Here is a 26,686-nt window from a genome sequence, read left to right as displayed (position 1 = left end):
GCCGAGGACAGGGTGACATCCTTCCTCCCTTCTTGAAGGCAGGACTGGCTGGCTTCCTAGAAGCCAGCTCCAGGACAGGCCCCGAGTCAGACGCACCCAGGGCAGGCAGGAGGAGCCTGCTGGTTGGGGGAGCATGGGGCGTCCTCGAGCTCTAGGGCAGGAGTGGAAGGACAGGTTTGTCCACATTCTTGGCAGGCCCCAGGATTGCAAAGCACTTTCTGTTTTTGTCACCATCTGCCAGTCTCTTACTTGGCCAAGGCCACAGCACACCAGGCTTTTCAGAGCCTAAACCCTCCCAACTACAATTTTTGTTTTTCACAGCATGAGAGATGGGTGTCATGGCTCTGTTTTACAGATGGGGATATCGAGGTCCCCAGAGGAAGAATCACATGTCCAAACTCAGATGGGCTGATGGAAAGGAATTAATGTTTCATCCAGAACTCGCTATAAGCCAGGCCCGTTCCATACAAGAACCAGGCCCCCTTTCCACAGCCCAGCAAGAAGCCTTGTTCATGTTTTCCCCACTTTACAGAGGAGCAGACCAAAATCCAAACCGGAGAAGGCACATGCCTGGGGTCCCAGAACTAGTAAGCCCTGAGCCAAGATGTGAGCGTGGATCTGCCGGGTTCCAGGTTGTGCTGTGCTCCTCTCCCCTCTGTGGTAAAGCCAAGGAGGTGGAGACTCTGAAAGGTTCAAGCTGGGCCAGGGTCATGCCTCTAACAAGTGGTAAAGCTTGCTTTCCACCCGGGTCTAACTCCAGAACTCTTGCCTTTCCCATGAAACGACATTGTCTCAAGAACTTTCTTCGTGAGTAACTGGCTGATAACAAATGACCACAAATATGACTCAAAGACATACAGACCCAAGACAGAAAGGGACATGAACTTGATGACTGTCATCGTTGACGTTCTTCTTCATCACGAACATGGCATGGTCAGCATTGACATCGTATGGCTCAGACATGCAGAAATAAGACTTGATTCCTTCTACAACTGAGCCCGACTTGATCACAGCTCCCTTCCCCCCAATTTTATTTCTGGGCTAAAGTTTATTCTCTGCAAAACAATACCACGTATGATCCTGCATTTTCTCTTGTTATAAAGGACATTTGGGGGCAATCAGTAAAATCCGAAGGAAGTCTATGGCTTAGATAAAAGTACCCTATAATGGTGATTCCCCGGTTTTAATAATTGTTCCATGGATATGTAGGAGGCTGTCCTTGTTTTTAAGAAATACATGTTAAAATAAATAAATAAAGTCTTTAAAATAAAAAAAAAAAAAGGGCGCCTGGGTGGCTCAGTGGGTTAAGCCTCTGCCTTTGGCTTAGGTCATGGTCTCAGGGTTCTGGGATAGAGGCCCGCATCGGGCTCTCTGCTCAGCGGGGAGCCTGCTTCCTCCTCTCTCTCTTTGCCTGCTTCTCTGCCTACTTGTGATCGACCTCTTTCTCTCTGTCAAATAAATAAAATCTTAAAAAAAAAAAAAAGAAATACATGTTGAAGCAATTAGGGGTAAAGAGGTTTCGTGTCTGTAACTTTTAAATGTTTCAGAAAAAACTATGCATGCACTGCAAAAAAACACACGAGTAGGGTAAAGCAAAGGCGGTAAAATGTTAACATTTGGGAAATTGGGGTGAAGAAGGGTATCTTGGAATTCTTTGCACTACTCTTGTAACCTTTCTATAAACCTGAAATGATGTCAAAAGCAAAAAATTTAAATTAAAAAGTGTATGCTAGTTTGGTGGGAAAAAAAAGTTGAATTAGGATCCAAACTCTATTAGAATTGCTCCATTTCTTGGTGGTGCCCACTCCCCCCACCTCAGGATGACATCTCTCCATCACTTCTCTGCTGGCCTAGCTGGTCCAGCCTGGCTCTGGGCCCGGAGCGTGACTTTGAGGTCATGGCCTCTTGGTGTCAAGGCTGTGCCCTCTGAGCCCTTCTCATCCTGACACCAAGCCCCTCACAATCAATATCTTATCAGTGCTTGGATACGCCCCACTGGAAACTTCTGATGCTTACCATGACCCACAAAGGCCTTGGGGGAGTCAAGCCCTCTGTGAGTCAGTCCCATCAGGAAAACGGAAATCACATGGCTGTTTTCAGAGAGAAATCTTAATATAAGGAATTGGCTAAACAGTATTGGACAAGTGGAAAAGCAAACAGTGAGATATCAGAGGTATAACTGCAGGAAACAGACACGGCCTCTCGGGATGAGAGGCCAGAGGGAGAAGCTGAGATCATTATAACCTGGGAACGGAGTCTGGACCCTTGATGAGGGCATGCCCGCGGCTGGTGCTCGTGCCTCCAATGGTTCCCAGTGAGGCTGGTTCTTGGCATGTGTAAACCATGTGTTACTGGAACCAGCTGCCACTGCCAGGGTGAAGGGCTGCTGGGAGGTGACACTGCACCACGGAAGAGCCAGCAGAAAGCCTCAAGTCCTCTGCCCCCGCAGCCAGTCTTGCGCTCTCTAGTGCCCCCTGTGGACACAGCCTGCCATGGAAACAAATGTCTCAAGACAAGAGAGGTGGGTTTGGGGTTAAAAGCTCACAGCTTAATAGTGGGCACTGACTGGGAAGGGACAGGTCGTGGGGGCAGAGCTGGGCAGAGTGAACGTGAGGTCCTCTCCCTCAGTAAGCCTCGCTGCCATTGCACGAGGCTGACTTCCCTGTGGGCCGGGGACCCCCTGAGAGGCCTTGTCCTCTCTAGCACCAGGGGAAGCCTCTTGGCTCTGGGCCCTTCTGTCTGCTTCCGCTGGGTGTCCCCCCACCCCCCAACCCGGGGGCAGAAGATTCAAGAGGCAGGCTCCAGGCTCGAATCCCATGCTCTTGCTCTCCTTCCTCTCCGTTTCTCAACCCAGACAGGAAGAGCTCTCTGTCTGACTTGGGAAATGGCCTGCTCTCCGACGTCAGCAAAACTTATTCTCCGAGTCAGCCGAGTTTTATTGAAAGTTTTCTGTGAACATTTATTTAAAGAGAAGATTCTAGAATTTTGGAAATTCCCCCCCCCCCTCTGCTGTATATGTTGACTCTCGCAGTTGAATGCCTGGCTCTTCAAAGCAATTTTGCTTCGGACTCTATCAAGAGTCCAATCTGACGTTTAGCGGGGAACAATGACTTCTTTCTCCAAGGCTCTTCTCTGCCGCCCCCTCAGACAACGAGTGAAGGGCCATTAAACAGCAAGAAACATTCGGGGCGAAAAAAAAAAAACCACCTCAGAAAAAAAAAACCACCTCGGGGCGCCTGGGTGGCTCAGTGGGTTAAGCCTCTGCCTTCCGCTCAGGTCATGATCCCAGGGTCCTGGGATCGAGCCCCACATCGGGCTCTCTGCTCAGCAGGAAGCCTGCTTCCTCCTCTCTCTCTGCCTGCCTCTCTGCCTACTTGTGATCTCTGTCAAATAAATAAATAAAATCTTAAAAAAAAAAACACTTCAATTTAAAAATTCCCAATATTATCCTGCTTCAATAACACAGACTGAGTACTAACTATGGGCTTGGCTCCACGTCCTGCTTGTCGTCTCAACAGCCCTGGGAGCAAAGGACAAAGGTCTTTGTGACTTCAGAGCCTGGGCTTTTCCCCCTCACTGTGCCACACCGCCCTTTGGGTCTGGTTCTATCCTCTTACCTCATGGAAGATGGAGACTCGGAGTGGGGCTGAGCAGACCAGGAATGAACACAAGTTCTGGAACGGTCTAGCCTCGAGCAGGTCATGGAACCTCTTTTATATAAAGTGGGGATAATGCCTGAGAAATTTTGGGCACAAGGCTTACAAAACAACAGGTATTTGATGAATGGTATTACCATTAGGGCTGCTGCTAATAAAAACAATAATAAACAGTGTTTACTGACATAGGGTTGAGTTTTTTACATGCGTTAATTATTTCAATGCCCATGATCTCCATCCATTCATTCTGGGAGACTCTCCCTCCTCCCACCCAGCCCCATTGGGAAACCCCACCGTTTCTGCGCTGTTCCTGCTGGACTCCACCCTGAGGTCACAGCTTGGAGCTGGGAATGGGGACAGGCACAGGAGGACAACCGCCATGGCGCTGGACAGTGCATCCACTGGGATGGTTGGAAACATCGAGGCAGCCCGCGGTGTTTCATTAGTGTTTTTTTCTTTCATTCAGCTCTCTGTAAACCACAGTTCCCAATTTTCGTGAGGATAAACACTTCTGTTGTGTAATTGAGAAATTGGAAGTCTTTGTGATTTTTCTTATTCTTTATACAATTATTTTAGATCTACCCAAGAGTTATAAAAATGGTACAGAGAGTTCACCAGCTTCCCTTAATGTGACATCATGTTTCATAACCACGGCACATTCATCAAAAGTAAGAAATTGACATTGGACAACACTATTAGCTACAGCTTTTAATCAAATTTCAACAGTTTTTCCACTAATGTCCCTTCTTGGTTCCAGGATCCCACTGAAGTTTCCACACTGTTTTCGGTCATCATGTCTCCTTAGGCTTTTTTCAGTCTCTGACTTCTCAGTCTTTCCTTGTTTGTTTCTTATGACATTGGCTTTCGAAGAACACTGGTCAGGTGTACTGTGGGATGGCCCTGAGGCTTTGTTCCAGGTTTCTCATGATTAGACCAGGGTTGTGGATGGGAGGGGGATTAGCGGAGGGAGGAGAAGAACATCATGGAGGTGAGGTGGGGCTTCTCCTTGCATGCTTTCTGGGGCTGTATGATAGCAACGTGTCTTGTTACTAGTGACATTAACCTTAATTCCTTGGCTAGTGTAACATGTCCCAGGTTTCTCCCCAGTAAAGTTGTTCTTTTTTTCTTTTCCATACTTCAGAAGTGAGTCACTAAATCCGGTCCGGGGAGGGGGGCAGAATTCAGCTCCGCTTCCCAGAGGGAGAAGTCTCAAAGCATCTGTGGACTTCTTTTAAAGCTACCATGGTAATTATTATTATGAAGGAGATACTTTGAGGCTAAGCAGATATTCTATTTCTCCTTAAAATTTCCCCTACTGTTTCACAGGCATCAGTGCCTGCAGCAGTTAGTAACATGCTAGAGAAGAATACTTTTAACATTAAAAAAAAATATACCGTGGTATCCATTGTTTGTGAAAATTTATAATGTCAATAAGCTCTTGTGAAATCAGTTTTTATATTGTATAAACCACAAGAAAATCTACAGGGTCTAGCTGGATTTAAAACATATTGTATTCAGGGCTGAGTCAGAGCTGGGACCCACCACTGAGGGCACATTGGCTTGGGATTATTGAAATACTTCTGCCCTCACTGGTGAATAGTGACTGCCTCCACCCTATTCCAAGTCCCACCTTCCCCAAGTTTTTGGAAATTTCTCCTCATGTCTCCACCATTAAAAAAAAAAAAAAAAAAAAAGCCAAACTCCCCAGACATTTCAGTTATGAGTACATACCAAAGTTTGTTATAATCTCACTGCAAGTGGAAATATCTCCAGCAGGCCAATTCACAGATTCACCCTTGGGAGAGACATTTTATGAGAAAAGAGAAGGACTAGAATAATTTTTGCTAGATTAGCAAGAAAAATAGAACGTTGCCTGATTCTCAGTAAGGCAGGAGCCTGGGCTTTGGAAATGGGGTTTGGGGAGGATTTTCCAAATTTGACACCATTCAGCAACTAAAGCATTTGTTTTTGCCACAGGAGTGGAGCCCTCCTCATCCTTCAACCCTAGCTCGGGACTCGGGACCTTCCTCTCCGTGCTGGGCTGGCTATGAAACCCTTTGAAGAGAATGGAAGTTTTGGGTATACACCCAAGACACATGAAATCATCAGCCTGCAGTTTGCTTCAGGTACGGTTTGATCTGACTCAGAGGAAGCAGAGCCTTTTGACCCAAAGAGAGCTAGTTTTGGAAACCAATATAAAAATAAAAGTCCCGGAAAGGTCTAGCATCGGGCAACTTTCTGAACCTCACTTTTTATAAATGAAGGGTGTTTTGAGGATTTGAGATAATGGAGAGGAAGTTTTTAGCGCCGTGCCTCGAAAGTAATTAGATAAATGGGAAAGGCTATTCCTAACCACGATAAACATGTCTTTGCCAGTTACCATGTCAGGCACACAGCTCAACACTTTCCACATATTATTTATTTTAATCCCCATAATAACTCTATGAGTTAGGTGCTTTTCGTATCTCCCCCACTTCACAGATGATGAAATCCTGTCTCAGAAAATTCAAGTAACACAACGTTCTGTGTGAACGTTGATGGAGCTGATTCCAGCCCAGGCAGCCTGATATCAACGCCCCTATGACAAACACACATGAGTGCTCACCAAACCCTGGCAAGAACTCGAAAGCCTTCCAGAATTCTGTAGCCCTCAGGTTGGGAGCTCCTGCTACAGGCTACACAGAGACCTTTGGCTTCTTACGAAATATTTCTGACATCAGCGGGCTTTGGTACTTATTTTTATAACTTTATAGCAAGAGGAAGACAGACTAAAAAGACACAGACTCACGCAGTTACCCAGAAACAAACATGAAATAAGATACTTGGCTGGCAGAGTGTAACCGTCCAGAAATAGCCATTGGGTAATACTTCCCCCGCCCCTGCCCCCGACCAAAGCTCAGTCTGGGGGTGTCTATTGGAGAATGACTGTCCAGACATCCATTTCTTAGATCTTACAAAAACTTCCTAAAATTCTGAAGATAACAAACCATGTGCAAACTGAACCCCTCCCCCAAAAAAACCACCACCACCACCAACACCAACAACAACAACAATAACAACCACAAACACAGGGCTTCTCTTTAATAAAAGTGGGAGTGATTCTGCTTCAGCATAAAAGATGCCCCCAATTCCTTCTAGTCTCTCCTCCGAGGGGGAGGAGGGATGGAAGGGGTTTCCTCTACAGGTGAACTACTTTGCGTTTCTAAGTTCGGTCCCCACTCAGGGGCAATTTAAAATCTCTTTTAAAACGAGTTCCCCATGGGGAACTCGCCTGGGTGGCTCAGCGGGTTAAGCCGCTGCCTTCGGCTCAGGTCATGATCTCAGGGTCCTGGGATCGAGCCCCGCATTGGGCTCTCTGCTCAGAAGCCTGCTTCTTCCTCTCTCTCTGCCTGCCTCTCTGCCTACTTGTGATCTCTCTCTGTCAAATGAATAAATAAAATCTTAAAAAAAAAAAACAAAAAAACGAGTTCCCCAAATGTTTGGGGCCTGGGACTGAGAACAAAGTGAGGACTCTGACAGGGGGTGACCTGGGACACTAACAGGTGAGCCCAATAGGTGATAGGGCCCTGCCTGGTGCAGGGGGAGTGGTGCCCACAGACTCTCACTGGAGCCTGTGGAGGAGGGGCAGGAGAGCTCTCTCAGGGAGGGAGCTCAGCTGTAGTGCAACATTCCCCCCACCCCTGGCCAGGGACAGGGCCATCACGAGACTTCGAGACTGCATCTGGACTTCAAGACTCTTGTTGCCATCTTGGGTGTGAAAGTTAAGTAGGTTCATTTCGTTTGGATTTTAGAAGCCTTGGCTATTCTCGAATGACCCAGTGTGGTCAGAGTGATGGGGAGGGAAGGCATTGCCCACAAAAGGTGATCCTAGACTCTCTGTTAATCCCGTGGCAGGTGCTCAAGACCATTTAAATTCAATTCGAATAGAAAATGGTAACACCCTGCGAGTTTTTTCCCAGTTATAGAAGAATGACAATGACCTCCTGCCACATCCCCCCTCCAGGGGAGTATGACTGCTGGAAGGGGGACTTGGCAAGACTCAGCACTCCTGGTCACCAACTTTGTCTTGTCCCCATCACTCATCCGTGCTTAATTCACGGGAACCCACAAAGCCCCTTTGTGTGTGGCCAGCCGGAGCCTGGGCAGTTGCAAGGGCCTAGGCTGGCGCTGTCCTCAGAGTTAGCAGAGAGAAGTGCCCCGACTGATGAGGCTGAAGCCAGGAAAAACAGGTCTAGGAGGAAAAATAACCTGCCACCAAAAAACCTCCAGTCTCATGGAAGAGCAGTATCACATTTGACGATCGCTCATGCAATACAACGGGACTTTCATTATTCATTGTGTTTCAAGACAAAAGATCTTTCTGTTCTGCTTCGTACGGAACCATTTTTAAATCACCTGGAGATGGAAAGCAGTTTTGAGAGCCCTAGGAACAAGTTCTCTTGGCAGTTTGCAGCCACCCGTAATGAGTGCCAAGCTCTTTGGCCAAGACCCCCAAAGCGAATCCAAGTACCCCATGAAGGCAGAGCGAGTGAGGCTGATTTTACTGAAGATTGCATCAGAAGATGGAAGACGGGATGATGTTGTTTTCCCCAGAGCACAACTGACGCAAATGCTGGCCAGACTCCTCCATTCTCTCTTCCCACCTCAGAAATTTCCTTCTTAGCCACTGGCTTCCCTTCTCTCTTTTTTTTTTTTTTTTTTAAGATTTTATTTATTTATTTGACAGAGATCACAAGTAGGCAGAGAGGCAGGCAGAGAGAGAGAAAGGAGGAAGCAGGCTCCCTGCAGAGCAGAGAGCCCGATGTGGGGCTCGATCCCAGGACCCTGGGATCATGACCTGAGCCGAAGGCAGAGGCTTTAACCCACTGAGCCACCCAGGCGCCCCTGGCTTCCCTTCTCTTGTTGCCCCCTCGTCTCTCCCTGGTCCTTGTCCTCCCCCACCCCCCCTCTCCAGGGCAGAGCCATGTGGAGTTGGCCTGGCCCCTCCCACTGTGCCAACATGACCCCTCCCAGCAAACAGAAGCCCCTCTTTCCGACCTTAATCATCTATTCTCCTTGGTGTTGGTTGTGGGGGATGGAAAGATATAATTTTCCCCTCTCCTGGAGATTTTTTTCTATTTCCTTTGACATCAGTAAACACAAATGCTATTTTTCCCTCCCCTGAATCCTTGAACATGAACTCAGTCTCCAGAATGCCAAGGCAGAAGACAAGGGTGAGAGAGGCCAGGCTGGAGAATTAAGTGACTACCTGTTTCTGCGGGGTGGGCTCTGGCTTTGGTCTGGTGGCCTGGCTTCAGCCTCGGGCCAGGCCTCCTTCAGCCGTGTCCCAGGACTGGCACCTGGTCAGGTGTCAACCAATGTCTGACATACAAATGCTCTCCGGCAGGCCACCTCACTTCTGGGCCTCAGTTTCGTCATTTGTGAAAGGAGGGCACTAACCCCCTTCCTGTCTACCTCTCAAGGCCATGGTGAGGAGCAGACAGGAACTACTTTGGGGCATGTCAGCATGGGCCAATCCAGCCTCAGGTCCTTCTGTCCCCTGTTTGGCTCCCTCAGGAGGGCCCCACCCTCTGGAGAGGCAGAATTGGAGACCCCCTGGGCAGGTGCAGGGGGTCTGGTAAAGGTCACCTTGGACCACCTTCAGCTCACTCTCCCAGTGCCTTCGGTGGGCCCTGCTGGCCTGGGCCACAGACCTCTCCCCCTTTTCCTGTCGCCTCATCCATCCCGTGTCACACCCCAGGTCCAAGCCAAGTCTACTCTCCAGGGGTGGACTTGGGTGTCCCAACAGTGAAACAGGCTGCTGGAGGGAGGAAGCTGTCCCTCGCCTTCCCCAGAAGTGGGCACTTTTGAGTGGGGGAGGAGCTGCGTTCGTTGGCCTTGGAGTCTGAAGATGTGTGTTTTGTTCCAGGTTTGCACACTCTCTAGCTGGACGTCAGCCAAGTTCATTTACAACTCTGAGCCTCAGTTCCTTTCTCTGTAAAATGAGATCGGCGGCTGGATCTAGCTCATGAGGCTGCCGGCGGGATTCTGTGAGCTCTGGCTCCTTAACACTTGCGGTAGGAAGCTCTCCATGGTGGTAGCTGTTGCCTTTCTTTCCAATCCTGTGAAATTTCAGTTTGAAATAAACATCTGGTATAAAAGAGAAAGGATACTTAGGAGATAGGGGATGCGTGCTGGTGGCACAAGGAGAGTAGACAGGGCCAGACAGGTAGGTTGCCTGCTGCTGCCTTTCCCCGAAGCAGTGAGCGCTCAGCAGGACACGTCCATGTGGACCCCTGGGTCTGCGACCCCTGCTGAGGCTCACGTTCTCTCTGCTGAGTCCTTCACTGGCGACCCCACTCCCAGCGTCCTCAGGCAGGCAGACACCATGCAGTTTTCAAAGCACTTTGAACACACTGTCTCTTTGGATCCACCCAGTAATTCCTACCTGGGATGAGGGTATCATTAGTTCCATCTTTCAGATAAGGAAACTGAGGCTGGGAGAGATCACAGAGCTGGGGCTTAGGCTTCATGAAGCCCAGTGGCTGCTGCTCTGGGGGAAACGAGGCCCTTAGGCAAACTGGACCCAGGACCGTGGGAAAGTCACACTCTCTGATCCCAAGGGCTCCCCCTGCAGGTTAAGATGGGCGCTGGTGTTCTCTGGAGGCACCCTCCCTCACTTCCCTACACCGGGTGGGTTTTTTTTTTTAAGCTGCTGAAAGACAAGGGTGTGGCTACTCAGGGGCCAGAACAATGCTCCAGGCGCAGTTTAGAACTCTGTGTTCCCACCCTGCTGTCCAGGTCCCCTAGCCAGCATGCCTGGCTACTCCCCAGGCAGCGGGGCAAACAAGCCTCCATTGATTCTGGGTCGTGGCTAGAAGAATGCCCCTTTGTTGAGCACTTCCCCCTCCTCCTCCTTGTCCTTGCCCACAGGAGAGGCATTCAGGTAGGAAGCCGCCCCGCCACAGCTCCTCCTGCGGGGGACCCCAAAGGGAAGTAAGGGACAGAACACCACCCTAGCTCCCAAAGGAGGCCTCCATGTCCCGCCATCTCTTCTCTCTCCTCTCTGTCATTTCCCTGGCTCTCTTCACCCTTCCTTGTCACCCTGTGGTGGCTGGGTGCTGCTGGGGGTGGGGGTGGGGTGGGCAGGGTCCCGTCCCAGATCTCCCAGTGCTCACATCCTCCCTCCCTCTCAAGGTCCTGGCTCAGATGCCTGCTAGAATGGGAAGCTTGCTGAGAGGAGAAAGCATGGCTTGTTCCTATCCGAAGCTCTGCGTCCAACCCAGAGCTGGGCCCAGCAGAAACCCATCAGAGTCTCGAGGAACGGGTGAACTGAGTTCTGTCGGTGGCACTGCCAGCCTCCCAGTCACCCAGGCCGGAAACCTGACCGGCCCAATACCCAGTTTGGCACAAGCTCTGCTGATTCTCCTAGAAGTCACCCTGACCACTTAGCCTGGCTTCACAGCGCTCCCCAGGTTGGCATCAACCTACCGGCCTGCGTCCTGGGGGGCCCCCTTCTTCTGCTGGCCTGGACTCTCCACTGCTTATTCCTCACCCCCCCACCCAACCTCAGTGCTGTTTCCTGAGCCTGTCCAGAGCTGGGGATGCTCCAGGGAACAGGTAGACTGAGTCCTCTCCCTCGAACTCCCACAGCCTCTTTGGGGAGGACAGACAGTAAATCCATGTGCCAATAATACTGCAGGGGACAGTGGGGTCCGTGCTCTGAGGAAGAGCAGGCCACCCCGGGTAAGGGGTAAGGGGTTGGGGAGCAGGGACAGAGTGTGTGAAGCCAGGAGGCAGCTGCTGAGGTGGGGCGGGGAGGGGACCCAGGAATGGTGGCTGCGGGGAAGAGTTTAAATCTTCCCCCCTCCGAGGGCTATTGGGGGCTGCTGTCCTGCCACTGGGTCCTGTGCCTGCCTGCCTCCGGGCTTTGTCCCACTGGTCTTCTGTCCGACCTGCTCTCCCCAGGCCCCTCCATCTGCCTCTGTCCTGCTTGGATTCCAGGACCCGGTGCCAGTCTCACCATCTTTCCGAAACCTTCCTTGTTTCCTCCAGAATGCGATCATGTCAACTTCCGAAATCCTCAGATGATACCTGTCCGGTCTTGGGGCTTAATTATCTAAACTTGTCAAGTTCAGATTCTGGAACATGTAGGTGACTCATCCTATCCTTGCCACCTCCCCATCCCCGTGAGGTTCATACGACGCCCAGTTTTTACAGATGGGGAAAATGAGGCTCAGAGAGGTTCAGCAACTTAACTGTGGCCTCACATTTAAGGAGGGGAACAGGATTTGAAGGACAGCCTCTGACCCCACAGTCCAGCTCTCTTCCTACAGCCACTTCTCCCCTGAGGTAACGTGGTTAGGTAATCCGGGCTCTTCAGGCCCGGCCTGATCTCCTTCCCCAGCTTCTCTGCACAGGGACCCTGAGCTCCCGCGGAGCACTGGGGCACGCACCCTGCCCTTCTCTTCGTGCCTTGCCGGGCAGCCCACTTGCAGAGTAGTGAGCGCATGCACAGGCCTGGAATGGGGGCATCCAAGCAGGGGCCCCGCCACCACTTCCCTGTCCCGTTCTTCGGTGGGTTTCTGCCATGAGAGTCAGGGAGAGACCTCACTCTAACGAACACCCTCACCCCAGGGCCACTCAGTCATCCCAGGAGCCAGGGCCCAAGGCTTTGGAAAAGTCCTATCCTAGGGTCATATATTATTGGAAATAACAGCTGTTTCTCCCAGGCACATGGCATGATGGTGTGGGAAAAGCCATCAAGTCCTTCAACATAGTAACTCTTACTGGCACTAGTCAATCTTGAACTTTTCCTTGTTTGGTTAAATTCAAGATGTCAAGGGTAGGAGAAAGAAACAAGAATAGCTACTTTATCAAGGCCATGCAGAAGCAAGGAGCCTGCTGGGCCTTTCACATAGATTATCTCACTGAACCCTTGTAACAGCCCCAGCATGCAGACGTGAGGATGGTTCCCATCTCCCAGACTGAGAAGCTGAGTCTCAGAGAGGTGAAGAAACTTGCCTGAGGTCACAGAGCCACTGAATGCTGACACGCTGCCTCCGGCTCCACCCCTGGTCTGGTGGACCTCAGTCTCTAGTCTCAGCCATTGCTGCCCATTCTGCCACAGGTGTTGGGGACACCCGTCCTAGGGGGGCAGCGGGGGTGGGGGCAGGTGTAGTTCCCGGGGTTCCTCAGAGAGGAGACTGCAGCCAGGGATGGTCAGGACGTTGCAAGAACACTGGGCCGGGTGTCAGGCAGATCTTGGCTCTGTCTCCTCCCAGCTGTGTGTCCCCACCCACGTTGTTACCTTCTCTGTGCCTTCATTTCCTCTCCTGCAGAAAGGAGATGATGGTAAGTCCCCCTCTCTGTCTGCTATGGGAAGGAAATATGCTGACGTTTGTGAACGTGTTTAGAGGTCACGAAGCACCATCGTGCCCAGTGTATTATTATGGGCTCCCCAGACTTCCAGGATGAGCTAACAGGGGGTCAGGCTGGAGCCGCCCTGGGGAAGGGGGAGAGGAGAGTGCTGGATTGGGCCTTCTCTGTGTCGAGAGAGGCAGGTAATGTCTCGCTCAGCCAGCCTCACAGGACAAGAGGAACCTGCTAACTAGGTCGCCTTGCAGTAGGAATGCGCTATTCCGGGAGCTGCCTGCCTCCTCCCAGAGCAGGAGCTGCAGAGCTGGGCTATTTCAGGGCCCCAGGCTCGGAAAGCTCACCCAACAGCTCTGTCTTGGATCCCGTCCCTGCCTTTGGCGCCTTGGGCCTTGAGAGGCCAGGGGCGGGAGGGTGGGCGGCTGGTGGGCACTGTGCCTTTGTCCTCTGCGTGGCTGGTCTGGGGTGGACAGTGGCCACACAGGGCCATCGTCCCTTCCCCATCCCACGGAAACCACCACCCCAGGCAAGGCTGGTGGGTGAGGGCAGCAAGATGCCAGGCTCGCATTTCCCTGCCTGGCTGCGACGCTCAGCTCCTGAATGCGATAGCTCTGGGACACCGGGCAATTTGCTTTGCAAGCCTGGGCTTGGGCTTCCCCACCTATAAAGTAGGGGTGGTGATGCCCATGTCCTGGGACTGTTTTGAGGATTAAATGAGATAATGGCATAAGGCGCCAAGCACGGGGACTGGCCAGAGGAAGTGCTTGGTAAACTGTGATAGCTCCTACCTGAGCTTCTGGGGCATTCCAGGCTTCAATGGCGACTGTGAGAAGGACAGTGGATGGCTCAGCAGGTCTGAAAGGCAGGCTGAGTATTGTGGGACGGGGTGGGGGGCAGATGGAGGGAGAGACTGTGCTGCAGAAGCCGGGCTTCGGGCTCTTGCTCTGGCTCTGTGAGCACAGGAAAGAGAAGGATCCTTTCGGAAGGAACTCGGGGCTTCGAGACCAACAACTGACCGTGTTAGAGTAGCTCAGCTCTGTGCCGTGTGTCTGTGCTTGGAGCTTCAGATGGCTCATCTGCAAAATGGGCGTGGGGACACGTACGTCCTATGCTCTGACGTGGAACGGGTGAGGTCATCACCAAAACGCCTTTAGCACCGCGCTTGGCACCTCGAAGCACTCATGCAATGACGGCTCTTCCTGTTCGGTGAGTGGAGCAACCCCTGCAGAAAGGGTCACTATCCCCATTTTATAGATGAGGAGATGGAGGCACAGAGAGGTTGAGTGGTTTCCCCGAGGTCTCACAGGAAACGTTGCTGAGATTTGAATCCGGTCTAACTCTGGGGTTTGTGCTTTTTTGCTACCTTGCCTGGCAGGTGGTAAGTACGAGATGAAGTCTATGCAGACAGGCGGATACAGACACAGGACCATCGGCCAGCGTGGTGCAGTTATGTAGTCAGGTGCTCAGCTGTGCACCTGTTGTTATTACAATTACTAGCCTCATGGTGACCCCCCCGTTCAGAAGCGAACTGGAAATTAAAAAGCTGGAGAGTGGCTGGTGAAGGTCGAGGGTGTCCTAAGATATCAGAAAAGGCAAAAAGAAATCTGACAAAAATAAGAGGTAAAAATGAGAGTCATAAGAAACTTCTTTGCAGCATGATCAGTCATTACCAAAAAGAAAGGAAAAATGTATGTTTCAAGCAATAAGGAAGTGATTTAGTAAATTATGGTTGATCTCTTTCTTCTTCTTTTTTTTTAAAGATTTTTTTTTAATTTATTTGACAGACAGATCATGAGTAGGCAGAGAGGCAGGCAGAGAGAGAGAGGAGGAGGAGGAGGCAGGCTCCCTGCTGTGAGCAGAGAGCCCGATGTGGGGCTTGATCCCAGGACCCTGAGATCACGACCCGAGCTGAAGGCAGAGGCTTTAACCACTGAGCCACCCAGGTGCCCCTGGTTGATCTCTTTAAAACGATGATAATCTGACTTAACATGGACAATATTTATGATGCAGTTACTGTTGAGGGGAGAAAGCTGGGTATAAAATTCTGTATCTCCTCTGAGTATACTTCTATTAAAACTATCACCTGAGTGTAGAGAAGGGTTGAGAGGGAACATGCAAACAGCTGATGTGTTAAATGCTGGAATCAAGGATTTCTTTACTTTTGCAATGGATTTAATGATTCTACTGTAATTTATTGAGTACTTGCTAAATGTTAGCCACCACGTTAAGCATCACTATGTGAATGATATTAGGATTATGTTAGCAGGAAGGCTTACAGAGAAAAGAGGTTTTATTGCCTTTCAGAATATTCTGGGGGCCAAGGAGTTGAAAGCTGATATGGCCCCTGATCTCTCTGTGTGATGACGCTGCCATTTCTAGGAAGTTGGTTCCAGGTGGTCCCATAGGACACACCACCCCATTCACCTGCCAGCCAGCAGGATGTGGATGGGGTAGGGGAGGGCAGGAAAGGTAGGACTGGCGATTGCTCATACCACCTCCATCCTTATGCATTGGCCAAAACCTTGTCATGTGGTCACCCCAAGCTGCAGAGCAGACTGGGACATGGCATGACTTTGGGAGGCCATGAGCCTAGCTAAAAATTCAAGCTCATGGAGAAGCAGGGAGGATGGCAAGGGTGGGGGGGACCTCTGCTGCAGCGTGCCAAGCTAACTAAGTTGAGCCACATCTTTGAAGAGCCCACCATCCAGTGAAAGGGAGACACATGTCGAGAAATGATGGAAAGACAGAGAAGTGCTGGGATTGAGTTATGGGATTACTGGGGACAGGAGCCCAATTCTACCCGGCAGGACATCTGCAGCTCCATCCCGAATGAAGATTTTGTCTTCACAGGGAGCTGCCCAGTTCATACCATGTAGGGCTGTGCTCCGTCCCCAAGATCTGAGGTCCGAGCAGGGGCAAGTGCACTCCTGACCCAGGCTGGGAGCATACAGTGCCTTCTAGGATTGTGAATGGGGGTGGAGAGACACAGGATCTGGTCACTATAGCCCTGTTCCCGGAAGGCAGCAGGCTTCTGGACCCGCCCTTCAGCTTGATTGTCTATTCAACTCCTCTTCCTTTGATCTGTGATTGTCTCTATAGCTTCCCAGGAAATCCATCAAACCACCTCCCACCTCCACTTTTTTTTTTTTTTTTGGACGTAAGGTAGCTACTTGAGACCAAAATAGCTGAAATAATTCAGGGGTCAGGATAAGTTAACAAGCAGTTTTGCTGAGAGTCAATTCCAAGCGGGCATTTCCCCCAGGTGCAATGAGAAGCCAGGAGGGTTTTAAGGAGGTCAAAGGGGAAGGTTTTCCATGCAGGGACTCAGCAGTGTATAAATCTGGAAGCCTTTTACTTCGTTAGTGGTTTATTGATTATGGAGCAAAACGACCACCAGAGAAGAGCGAATACTTAAGAAAGGCACTAGAGGGACCAGGAGCTGGCAGCCAATGGCAGAGCTCTGGAGGAAGAGGTTGGAGGGCTGCCATCCAGAAAGACCTGCTTTCTGTGTGATCCTAAGGACACCAGGCGATCTCTGCAGACCTGCTTCTTCAATTCTAAGAGAAAAGTCCTTACTTACTTAGGTAAATAAAAACCCCACAGCAGTATTAGGAAAACTTTACGCCACCGCGCTCTCTAAGACCCTAACCTTGCGGTGGAACCATCCGCTTTTAGACCCCGACCTCCCTCTGCAGCCAGTCTGTTGGCAGACCCGACAGCCCAGGACAGGTGTCTGAGGCCGTCCACTTCTGCCCACCAGCCTGGCCACCCGCTTGTCTGTCTGAGCCCCGACAAATGCTTCGCCTCCTGACCAGCCGGCTGCGGGCTGTTATGTTCTCTTCCCTCCAATCTGTTCTCTACAAACCAGCCAACATGATCTTCTAAAAAGTCTGATCAAGGGGCACCTGGGTAGCTCGGTCAGCTAATGTCTGGCTCTTGATTTCGGCTCAGGTCGTGATCTCAGGGTCGTAAGATCAAGCCCCAAGTGGGGTTCTGCACCGGGCATGGAGCCTGCTTAAGAGTCTCTCTTTCTCTTTGCTCTTCCCTACCCCCACCTGGGTGTACACGTGCTTTCTCTCTCTCTCTTTCAAAAAAAATTTTAAAAGTCAGATCAAGCGAAGTAAACCAGTCTAAAGAGACTGTATACTGTATGCTTCCAGCTACATGATGTTCTGGAAAAGGCGGAACTCGAGACAGTAAGAAGATCAGCGGTTTCCAGGGATTACACAAGGAGGGAAGGAGGAACACATAGAGCCCAGGTGGTTTATCGGGCAGAGAAATTATTTTGTAGGGTACTGTAATGGTGGATACGTGTCATTCATCCCCTATTTGTGCCACACAGAGCAAGCCTTAATGTAAACTGTGGACCTACAGATGAATACTGGCTCATTAACGGCATCAAATGTATCACACTAATGCATGAGGTTAATAATAGGGGAAATTTGTGTGCGTGTGTGTGTGTGTGTTTGTGTGTGTGTTGGAGTGAGAGGGTATATGGGAATTCTCTGTACTTTCCCCCTTTCCCCTTAATTTTTCTAAAACAACTCTAAACCTAAAACCTAGAACTACTTTAAAATATAAAGCTTATTGGGGCACTGGGTGGCTCAGTCGGTTAAGCATCTGCCTTGGGCTCAGGTCGTGATCCCAGGGTCCTGGGATTGAGTCCTGCATTGGGGTTCCTTGCTCAGCGGGGAGCCTGCTTCTTCTTCTCCCTCTAACTGCCCCCCTCCCCCTCCTTGTGCTTGTGCTCTCTCTCTCTCTGTGTCATAAGTAAATAAATAAAATCTTAAAAAAAATAAAGCCTATTAATTAAAAAAAGTCAGATCATGTCATTTCCCTGTTTAAAACTCTCACAACTGCTTCTATTGCATTTTGAAAAAAATAATAAATTATAAAAAATAATAAAACCCCCTCCTCCAGCCAATGAAGCTTCCATGATGGGGTCCTGCTTCACTGTCTCCCTTCATAGACTCCAGCTGCTTTAGGCTCTCCTCTGTGTTCCCCGAACACTGCCAGTTTGTTCCCACCTCAGGGCCTTTGCACTTGTTGTTCCCTCTGTCTGGAAGCTCTTCTGCTGATGTTCAGATGGATAGTTTGCTCTTAGGATTCTGATCTTAGTTCATAGGTCAACTCCTTACAGAGGCCTTGCCTGACCACCCAACAAAGCAGTCACCTGGTCACTAGGTACCATATAACCCGAGTCACTGGCTGACATTTTTCTTCTTCTTCTTTTTTATTTTTTATTTTTTTAAAGATTTTATTTATTTATTTGAGAGAGAGACAGTGAGAGAGAGCATGAGCAAGGAGAAGGTCAGAGGGAGAAGCAGACGCCCCATGGAGCTGGGAGCCCGATGTGGAACTCGATCCCGGGACCCCGGGATCATGACCTGAGCCGAAGGCAGTCGTCCAACCAACGGAGCCACCCAGGTGTCCCATCTTCTTCTTTTTTAAAGATTTAATTTATTTATTTGAGAGAGAGACAGTGAGAGAGAGCATGACGGGGAGAAGGTCAGTGGGAGAAGCAGACTCCCTGTGGAGCTGGGATCCCAATGTGGGACTCGATCCCAGGACTCCGGGATCATGACCTGAGCCAAAGGCAGTTGTTTAACCAACTGAGCCACCCGGGTGTCCCACTGGCTGACATTCTTCTTGCATGTGCCTCTGTTTCTTTGTTTAGTGCCTGGATCCCCACTAGGATGTCGTTGCCATGGGAACAGGGGTATTTTTCTACCTTCTTCTTTGCTTTATCTTCAGCTCCTAGAACAGCACCTGGCCTATCAAAGGTGCTCAATACCTTGAATGAATGAGTGACTATTTGAATGAATGAATGAATTTACTGAAACTCACACAGGGCTGGGCCCTAGCTAGCTCCTGGCTCCTGCCAAAGCCAGGTTCATGACCCCTGGAGGCCCACAGTCTAATCCATGAAGATTTATACTGAACAAAAGACAGAGTGCTTAGCGGGGCCATGGAGTCAGATAGTCTGGGTTCAAGTCCTGGCTCTGGTCCATAATAGCTGTGGTCTAGAAACCACTGAGAGAGGTTCGTAGAGCCTATGATATACTTAACAAATCCTAGTCATTGCCAATATCACGCAGGCCATACAGACACACGGAACAGCACATTTCTAACACCAGAGTTCAGGGACTGTAGGAAATCAGTCCATTCCTTGTTTCTGGATTGGGAGTGAGCGTGAGTGAGCATGAGAAGGGGTAGGTTTTTGGGGGGAAGGTTCATGCTCCCAGCAGCTCCACGAGGTGAGAGCTGTTAGGGCTGTCTCACAGGTGACAGGGCTGAGAGTCAGGGTGGTGTAACACGGCCAGCAGGTGGCAGAACCAGGAATGCCACCGGCTTTCAAGGGAGGTCATGGTACCCATCCATCCCGCCATCACTGTCCCAGCTCTGGAGGCCCCGGCCCCAGCCCCCAAGCCCGTGGGCTTACATGGGCGGCCACTAAACCAGAGTGGGCAGGCCCTGGGCTGTCAGGGGTAGAGATGGACCTTCACATCCTACCTGGGGCAGGACCTGGGGCAACAACGGGGCCATAATGGATTCTGCCTCGCAGAGAACATGTGGCAGCTCTAAGGACAGCCCTTCGCAAAGGAGGGAAGGTGCATGGTAAGAGTGTGGAGTTGAGAGGCTGGTCCCATGGGTACATGGTAGCCGGTCCCCAGACTCCCCCCAGACAGAGGGCCGGAGCCGGGGTCCTGCAAGCCGGCACCCTGGGAGGGCGTACAGGCCTGAGGGGAAGGGCAGCAATCCTCGTGTGGACTCCTGAGGTAAGCGAGGCCCACAGAGGGGGTGTGAGCTGGCCTGGTCACCCGCAGGTTGGTGGCACATAGCTCTGGTGTGGGTCCTGGGAGGCTCAGGCTCCCTGCCATGCTCCCGGGCTCCCTAGGTGTGGGCTGAGGGTTCAACAACCTCTCTGAGACTCAGTTTCCTCAATTTCAAAACAGGACAAACAGCACGTAGCTTCGCAGAGATGGAAAGATTAGATGCATGTGTATGATGCAAGTGTGAACACGATGGCTGGGACGTGGTGAGCGGACAAGAAATGTTCGTTTCCCTCTTTCCGCAGCTCCATTCCCCACGCAAGCATCAGAGGCAGCCTCCTACTCCTCAGCCACGGTTGGGGGACAGCCCTGATCCCCCATCTTCCACCCTTCCCAGGGCCTCCCACTTAGGGTCAAAACTCCCCAGCCTAGGGAGCCCGGGACATCTGGGACACCCCAGGCTAGTCTACCTGCCCCCTTCTCTGCCATCTCTTTATTTTCTTTTTTAATTTTATTTTATTTAAATTCAATTAATTAACATACAGTGTATTATTCCTTTTAAAGATAGAGGTCAGGGATTCATCAGTTTTGCATATAACACCCAGAGCTCATTTCATCATGTGCCCTCCTTAATGCCCACTCCCCCACCCCCCCGTTTCCCCATCCCCCCACCCAACTCTGCCATCTTTTTTAACTAAGGTGGTGTCAAGTTAACAAGCCAGTCCGCGGTCATTTTTGGAGCTGGTGGTGCACGAGCCTCCCTGTTCTGTGGACCCGATTCACTTTAATACATTAAGCGTTCTGAGAAAGCCCCTTCAGGAAAGAAATCTGTTTCACCTTGTTCAATCCAGAATTTTCCAAGTTAGTTTGACTGTGAAACCCTATTAATATCCCACAGAACATGCTCGTGTTTCCTGAATACCCTTTGCGATTTCCTGCCGGCATGCTCTGCGTAGGTGGGTCTCGCTTCCCATGAAGGCTTCCTCCCCAGCACACAGTTACTAATCCCTGGAGGCCCAGATTGGAGACTCCCCTTGGTCTGGGAGTGTAAGCCCCTCCTTGGGATACCCTCAGCTCTATGCATAGGCCCCTTCCTTTGCCCTCCCCCCAACCCGCATGAGGGTGCCCCGCCAGGCTGCCGGGTCCCACCCCCAGCTCCCCAGCATTTGCCTCCCTGCTCCCCCTTTCCCCTGCCCCCCAGCCCACTGAGTACTATTACCTGTCCTCTGTTCTCCAAGGAACATCAAAAACATCTCCTCTAAGAACCTCTTCTATATGCTTCTGTCGAGAAAAATCTCTCTTTTCCTCATGTTTTTAGAGCAAAAGCTCAGTGAGGATAGGATCCGTAGTTTTTAAAAAAGATTTTATTTATTTGATAGACAGAGATCATAAGCAGGCAGAGAGGCAGGCAGAGAGGAGGAAGCAGGCTTCCTGCTGAGCAGGGAGCCTGATGTGGGGCTCGATCCCAGGACCCTGGGATCTTGACCTGAGCTAAAGGCAGACGCTTAACTGATTGAGCCACCCAGGCACCCAGGATCCATATTTTTAATTTCTCCACAGTGCTTTGCACTTAGTAGGTGCTTGGCGAAAGCATGTTTATTCATACATTTGGCCAGTATTTACAAAACTTCTATTATGTGGCCCATGCTGAGTGCTGGGGGATACAATGGGAAATATAACAGACATGGAAGGCAGCAAGGAAGTGGGGAAAAGCAGACAGCTTGGGTTCAAATCCTGATTCCACCATTTACTAACAGTGCCTTTCTGGGCAGTTTTCATTCCTAAAACAGGGAAAGGTATAGATCTATCTTAAGGAGTTACTGTGAGGATTAAATGAGATGATAAAAGCAAAGTACTTGGAATTTTACCCAGCAGAGAGTAAGGCCCGTGTATAAGTTGGCTATTATTATTGCAATACATGTTTTTTTGCCTCACAGACCTTGCTGACTATAGGGAAGACAGACACTGAAAAACTAATTATACAAATAACTGTTTATGAGATGTATCAAGAAAGAAAAGAACAGTGCCCAATGTGGGTATAAAACAGATGGCCCGGACTTGTCCAGAGGGTCAAGGAAGTCTTCTCAGAGGACGTGACATTTAAGCCAAGACCGAGGATGAGCAGGAGATGCCAGGCCAAGTGGGAAGCGGAGGGCATTCCATGCAGAGAGAACAGCATGTGAAGAGACACAGAGTCAGGAGGGAGCTTGGCATCTTGGAGGGACTCCGAGAAGACCAGGGTAATGGAAGTACAGAGAACGGGGGGCAGAGGTACAGATGAGTGTGCAGAGTGGGGCGGGTCACGCCTGGCCCTGGGGCTTCATCCCAGGAGCTTTGGGAAGCTTTCAGAGGTTTTGACTAGGGCAGTGATGGTACCTGCATCTCAACAGACCATTCCAGAAGGTGGTGGAGGACATCAGCGGGAGACTGGTCTCTGGCACCTAGACTGGGGTGTGGGCTGTGGCCAAGGAGAGGTGTGTGGAACAGGGAGAGGCTCGGGGATCAAAGAGTGGACAGGAAGGGGCACCTGAGTGGGAGCAGGGGGAAGAGACGAGGGGCAGAGATGTCTGGAGATTCTCGATCTGAGCGACGGGGGAACGGACGACCAAGCCACTCTCACGTGGAGGGACGGGCTGCGCCCAGACTGAGTTTGAGGATGGAAAGGTGTTAACGGTTTCAGGGGAGTAAAATTAATACATGATGCCAAATCATGCCACTTGAAGAATATAAAGGCAGACGAGGTAATTATTGCTTGAACAGACGCTTTGGGTTGATGGACCTGTTGTGCTTTTTTTTTTTTTTTTTAATGGAGAAGAGGCTGCAGATGGAGATGTTTTAAACAGAGATGTGCACGGAGAGCGGTTTGGACCCCAGCAGGCTCCCAGCAGGTGGGGGCTTTGACCAGCCCTGAAACTGGGTGAAGTACTTAGACAGGAGCCACGGTGCAGACACTCTTTGGTGTCACTTAGGAGAGTCACTCGCTCACTTATTCATTCAACAAACATTTACTTGTTTATTTATCTATCAATTTTCTAGAGATTAGGGGTATAACGAATCTAAAAATCCCTTAGCTTCTGCGAGGGGACACAGACAACAAGCTTTAGCGTGTAACTCATTTCAGGTCAACTGCTGTAAAGGCAAAGAAGGAAGGACTGCAGATTGGAAGGGGACAAGGGAAGCTCTCGGAGTCGAGTGGAGATGCATTCAAGTCTGTCTGAAGGAGAGGCATTTGGGTTTCAATAAAACCATTGAGAAATCACAGATTTCTGATTTGGAAATATATGGAAGGTTACCTTCATATTTTTCTTTGTCATCTTTAAATGTATATTATTAAGTAACTGACATAACTATTTAGAACTTTAAAATAAAAGCCATAAAAATGAACCATGAAATCAATGAAGAAGATTGTAACAAAAAAAAATGTTCTTGGGTGTGGGGTGGCTCAGTCGGTCAAGTGTCTGCCCCAGGCTCAGGTCATGGTCCTGGGGTCCTGAGATGGAGCCCTGCTCCATGGGGAGTCTGCGCCTCCCTCTTTCTCTCTCTGCTCCTCTCCCTTCTCTCAAATGAATGAATAAAATCTTTAAAAAAGTTAAAAAGAAAAACCATAAGTGACTCTTAATCTCACAAAACAAACTGAGGGTTGATGGGGGGAGGGGGGTTGGGAGAGGGGGGGTGGGGTTATGGATATTGGGGAGGGTATGTGCAATGGTGAATGCTGTGAAGTGTGTAAACCTGGCGATTAGCAGACCTGTACCCCTGGGGATAAAAATATATGTTTATAAAAAATAAAATTTAAAAAAAAAATAAAAAAAGTTAAAAAAAAAATTTTCCAGTCATTCCAAAAGCAGTACCTCCCTAAGAGGGATGGGTAAGTGTGGAAAGAGGGTACGCAGAGGCTCCTGGGGTCTTTCAGGGTCCGCTTTATACAGAGAGTGGATCCCAGGGACACCTCGGAAAAAAACGCTGTCAGGTTCTGTGGACTCCACACGAATTTTACTGCACTGACTAGGAGACCGTAAAAGCTATAACGCGCCCCAACGAACGGACGTCGGTGGCTAACTGAATGAGGAGTTTCATCCATTCCCCGAGGACTTAGCATTAGTCATCACACGAGAAGACATAAGGCATTCCGACAGAAACCTGACAGAGGTCTTCCCAAGTTTGAGAACAATCCTGAAAATGTACACGACGTAACCAGTAGCAAGTTGTGACATGGGAAGAAAGTTTTCTGAATTATCCGTATGATCTTTTTCCATGCTGGAAAAGAAACCAGGCTAGAGGAAAAGCTCCATTGTCCCTTTCTTCTCTGTCTAGAAGCACAGACTTACAAAATCATTGTCCTGAGTGTGAAGAGGCAACCAAAGAAAATGCAGCCCCAAAGGTAGGAAACCAGAAAGGCACATCAGATGGGCAAATAAAAAAAAAAAGTGCTATAGGGGCACCTGGGTGGGTCAGTGGGTTAAGCCTCTGCCTTCGGCTCAGGTCATGATCCCAGGGTCCTGGGATCGAGCCCTGCATCGGGCTCTCTGCTCAGCAGGGAGCCTGCTTCCCTTCCTCTCTCTCTGCCTGCCTCTCTGCCTACTTGTGATATCTCTCTGTCAAATAAATAAATAAAAATCTTTATAAAAAAAAGTGCTATATGCTTTTGTGGATTCTGTTACTGTTGAGCCATTCATCGGCTGCTAAACTTTTATAATCTGCTGTGGTTTATTCTCTCATTGCAAATAAATCTTCCTACCCCTAAAGTCATTAGCTATGTCTGTGATGCTGTTATAGTACCCCCAAATTCAGTGGCTTATAAGCATAATTATTTGTTTGCATAGGTCTGCAGATCCTCTGGGGACCCCTAGCTTTAGGCTAGAGCAGGGGGAGTGAGATGACCTGGGACAGGCTCAGGGGGATGGCTCTGCTCCAAGGGTCTCCTCTTCCACCTGGGACCACCTTTTAAAAAGATTTTATTTATTTATTTGAGAGAGAGGGAGAGAGAGAGCATGAGCTGGGAGAGGGGCAGAGGGAGAAGCAGACTCTCTGCTGAGTGGGGAACCCGGCCCCAGGATCCTGGGATCATGACCTGAGCTGACAGCAGACACTTAACCGACTGAGCCACCCACGCGCCCCAGGGAATGTCCTTCTTGTGGCGGTGACAAGCAAGGCAGCAAGACCCAGCCTCAGAAATGGTATACTGTCATTTCCACTCCATCCCATTGGTTAAAACAAGTCACGTGGCCACACCCAGGGTCAGGCACGCTGGAAATACACTCTGGTCTTTAGCAGCCTGACCTGCAAGTTCTCAGGGCAGAAATGTATACACAAGGAGGGGTAAAGAATTGGGCCCAATTATGCAATCTTCTGTTCAGACCTAATTTTACACCTCAAATGTCATAATCTTTACCTTAAAGAGCTCCTCTCCCCAAATTGGGTTGATCCCTCGGGTGGCTGAGCTCTTTGGCCGGGGCTGAGGACGGTTGCTCCAACAGTGAATGTTCTGCAGCTGAGAGGCTCATGAGTAGTTTGAAATACTTGGTACCATGAAGCCCTGTTGAATTCAACACCCATTTATTTCAAGCCATTTCGTTCATCAATGACAGAAAAGGAAGGGCTGTCAGATTCTTTAAATAAAATTTCTGTTGTGGTTGCAAAAAGGTGGTGATAGTCATTTGTCGAGGTAATTATTTGAAAGTTTTGAGCGGGGATTTTGGGGAACTGTTGCAGATACAAAATCTAACCTAAACATTTACGTTCACAGAAGCGAGCTCAAATCTCTAAGTAAAAACTCTGAAAAATATTGTGTTGGAATGTGTTTACAAATTCAACATTTAGTTTCTTTGCTAACTGTTTTTCCAGGGGATCCTAAGTACACAGAAATAAATGGTCATAATTCTTGGTTTATGGTACACTCTTTATTTAATTTTTCATGTATGTATGTATGTATTTATTTTTAAGGATTTTATTTATTATTTGAGAAAGAGAGAGAGAGAGAGGACAAGCAGGGGGGTAGGTAGGTGGGGAAGCAGAATCCCCATTAAGCAGGGGCCCTGATTCGGGGCTCGATCCCAGGACTCTGGGATCATGACCTGAGCTGAAGGCAGACGCTTAACCCACTGAGCCACCCAGGGGCCTCTATGGTACATGCTTAATATTGGCCCAGGTACATTACACTTGGTTTAGTTATTTATAATAACATAACACGTTACCCAAAACCCAAGCTAGCACTTTGGCTGTCATCTACAAGTAACTTAAATTCCCCCACCCCATCTCTTGTGTGACCCAGTATCATATTTTGACTTGCCTGGATCTGGATGTTTCTGCCTTTGTGGGTCTCTTCCTAAACACACACACACACACACACACACACATATGTAGGTGTATCATATGACTGCATTGATATAAAGAATATATTAATATTATACTTTAAAACATTTCCTTTGGGACGCCTGGGTGGCTCAGTCATTAAGCCCCTGCCTTCGGCTCAGTCATAATCCCAGGGTCTTGGCATCAAGCCCCGCATCGGGCTCTCTGCTGAGCTTTTCTCTCTCCCACTCCCCCTGCTTGTGTTCCCTCTCTCACTGTGTCTCTCTCTATCAAATGAATAAATAAAATATAAAAAAAATTCCTTTGACCTCTGCTTCTGATTAAAGGGAAATGAAACAGTCTGATGGGCCCTACAAATATTATGGACCTAAGGCACTGAGTCTGCCATGCCCAATGGACAAGCTGGCCCGATTCCCCACAGTGAGGTACCAATCGCCCCAGATCCTACGCTTATCAATCCTTTTTCTTTTTCTTTTTTATATAATTGATTGCACCTGTATGTGTTCCTTTAAAGAATCCTTTTAATGTTAGTCATTTTTAACTTCACGAAAGGCTATCACATTCCATGTATTCCTTGGAGATTTACTTTTC

At 49.5% G+C, this 26,686-nt stretch overlaps 1 long non-coding RNA gene across 1 annotated transcript; it reads left to right on the top strand.

The window, feature by feature from the left end:
* The first annotated feature begins 5,427 nt into the window (after positions 1–5,427).
* Positions 5,428–6,272, top strand: LOC125099285 (uncharacterized). Its single transcript, XR_007127086.1, has 3 exons — positions 5,428–5,539; positions 5,634–5,782; positions 6,138–6,272. It is a non-coding gene; the product is annotated as an uncharacterized LOC125099285 (long non-coding RNA).
* Positions 6,273–26,686: the final 20,414 nt, after the last annotated feature.

This window comes from Lutra lutra, chromosome 4 (assembly GCF_902655055.1).
Source record: "Lutra lutra chromosome 4, mLutLut1.2, whole genome shotgun sequence".
Lineage (NCBI taxonomy): Eukaryota > Metazoa > Chordata > Mammalia > Carnivora > Mustelidae > Lutra > Lutra lutra.
Note: the sequence above shows the minus strand (reverse complement) of the source record. Positions and strands in the feature narration are given on the sequence as shown.